This window comes from Numenius arquata, unplaced genomic scaffold (assembly GCF_964106895.1).
Source record: "Numenius arquata unplaced genomic scaffold, bNumArq3.hap1.1 HAP1_SCAFFOLD_1496, whole genome shotgun sequence".
Taxonomy (NCBI): Eukaryota; Metazoa; Chordata; class Aves; order Charadriiformes; family Scolopacidae; genus Numenius; species Numenius arquata.
In genome coordinates this window covers 12,501-15,000 of record NW_027414777.1, presented here as the reverse complement: position 1 = coordinate 15,000, position 2,500 = coordinate 12,501, and the positions used below count along the sequence as shown (strand labels likewise).

At 83.4% G+C, this 2,500-nt stretch overlaps 1 non-coding gene across 1 annotated transcript in view; it reads right to left on the bottom strand.

The window, feature by feature from the left end:
- LOC141478208 (5.8S ribosomal RNA) overlaps positions 1–81 on the bottom strand; it is a 153-nt gene extending 72 nt beyond the window's left edge. The window contains exon 1 of the ribosomal RNA XR_012463871.1: positions 1–81. This exon is cut by the window's left edge and continues 72 nt beyond it. This is a non-coding gene — a ribosomal RNA (5.8S ribosomal RNA).
- Positions 82–2,500: the final 2,419 nt, after the last annotated feature.

Sequence of the window (2,500 nt, the reverse complement as noted above, 5' to 3'; positions counted from 1 at the left end):
TGTCCTGCAATTCACATTAATTCTCGCAGCTAGCTGCGTTCTTCATCGACGCACGAGCCGAGTGATCCACCGCTAAGAGTTGTCTGCTTTTCGGCACCGCCCCGCGCGCGCGGGAGGGCCGGGACCGCTCCGCGGGAGCGGCCCCTCCGGACAGCGGCGGCCCGCCGGCCCGCCCGCCCGCCGGCCCGCCCCCTCCGCAGGGGACGCGGCGCGGCGCGGCGGGGCGAGAACGACGGGGCCGCCTCGCCTCGACTGACCGTACCGACACACGACGAGGAGAAAAAAAAAAAAAAGCCCCGAGCGGCGAGGGCGCCGGGAGCCCGCGCTCCCGGCCCAAACCGGCGGAGACGAGCGCCTCGCTCGCTTCGGGGGGCGGCCCAGGCGCCCGGGCTCGGCCCGGCCTCCGCGCGGAGGCCCACGACGCCCCCGGCCGCGCCGCCTGCCCGCCTCTCCTCGGGGACGCGGGACGCCCCGCCGGCCCCCCCGCGCGCGACGGCTCCGCCGCGCCGCGACGTCCTTCTCCCCTCTCCCGCGGCTCCGGCCCGCCCCGCCGGCGCCCGGCCGCGGCCTCCGCCGCCGCGCCGGAGGCGGCCACCGCCGGAGCCCGAGCCGGCGACGCGCCGCCCGCGGCCGCGCCGGACGGCGGCCCGCCGCCGCCTCGCGGCGGCCGCCCGCCCGGAACCGCCGCCGCCGCCGCTCCTCGCCGCCTTCCGCGGGCGCGCGCCGCGCGGAAAGCGGACGGCGCTGAGGCGGGGGCGACGCCCGCTCTCCCCGTTTCCACGCGGAGACCGGGAGCGGGACGCCTCCGCCCGCCCGCCCGCTCGCCCGGCGCCGCCGGGAAGGGCGGCGGGGGAAGGGCGGCGGACGGGGCCCGGGCCGGGACGGCCGCGCCTGGCGGCGGGCGCCCTCCGGCCGGCCGGCAGGCCGAGCGGCGACGCCGCCGCTCGGCACGGGGTGCCGCCTTCGCCGGCGCTCGGCGGCGGCAGACCGCCGCCGGAGCGCTCGCCGGGGCGGGGGACGGAGGGAGGGAGGGAGGGAGCGGAGCCGCGGCGCGCCGCAGCCGCGCCGCGGAGGCGCGGCGGCGCGCCTCCCGGGCGAGCCCCCGCCGCGGGGACCCGCCCGCCCCCGGCGGGGAGCCCGCGCTCCCGCCGGGGTCGCCCCGTTTCGAGGCGGGCGAGGCCGGACACGGCCGGCCGCGCCGCGGTCTCTCCGCCGAGACCGGTCCGCGGAGAGGGGGGGGCAGCGGAACCCCTCCCCGGCACGGCCGCCCGCGGGGCGAGCGCGGGCGACGGCCGGCCGTCCGTCCCTGCGCCCGGGAGCTTCCGCGGAGAGACTCCAGCCCCCTTGCGCAGGACGACGACGACGGCGGCGCCGCCCGGCCCGACCCCCGGGCCGCGCCGAGCCGCCCGAGTCTTTAAACCTCCGCCCGGCCCCCCGCGGCCTTCGACCCCCTGTGTATCGCTACGGCGAGGGAGGGCCGCGGGAGAGCGCGGACGCTAGGTACCTGGCCCTGGGGTGAGGGAAACGACCTCTGGGCCCCGCGGGGGTGCCTCCCCCGCTGCCGCCTTCGGGGGAGCGTCCGCCCGCGGGGGCGCGCCCGACGTCCGCCGCCACAGCCTCGTCCTCCTTCCCGGGGCCCGGGGTTTCCCTCAGCAGCCCGGCGCTGCGCCCGGGAGGAGAGCCGCGGCTCGGGCCGCCCGCTCGCGCGGGAAGGCCGCCCGGCGGTCGCCTCGCCCGCCGGAGGGCGGCCAACGGCGGCGGCGCAGCCCTTCCGCCCCCGCCCCCCGCCCCGGCTCCCCTCGGCGGGGAGGATCGGGGCGCGGAGAAGAGACGGGGGACGCGCGCCGCCGCCGCCGCGCCGCCAGGCGCCCGCGCGCCATCCCGGAACGCCCGGAGACCCCTCGCCGCCTCGCGCGGCCGGGCCGGCAGGGCAGGCGCGGGGCCGGCTGCGCAGCCGCCCCCGGCCTGGGCGCGGGGAGAGCCGGGGGAGCCGCCTCCCCCGGCCCCGAAGGCCCTCGCTCTCGTCTCCCCGCTGCCCTCGCGGCCGGCCGCCGGCGCCGCTCGCCGCTGCCGCCGCTCGCCGCTTCCTTTCGGACCGAGCGGGGCTCGGCCGGCGGCGGGCGTCGCCGCGCCCCGCGCCGGCGGCGCGACCCTTCCCGCGCGCTGCCGCCCGCGCTCTGACCGGGCCGGCGCCCCTCGCCTCGCCCCCGGGGGCCGCCGCGGCCCCCTCCCCCCCTTCTCGCCCAGGCGAGGGCGGGGAGCGGGCGCGCGGGGGATCGGTCCCCGGAGGACGGGGGCGGGGACGCCGTCCGGCGGCGGGCGCCAGCGGAGGCGAGAAGCGGAGCCGCGGCGGGGACGCGGCGGTTCCCCGCCGACCGGAGGACGGGCGGCGGAGGTCGCGACGGCGGGCCGCGGCGCGGCCGGCGAGCGAGACGAAGAAGGCGAGAGAGCGCCTCCGGGAGGGGCCGTGCCGGCACCCCTCCCCTCCCGCGCTCGCGCG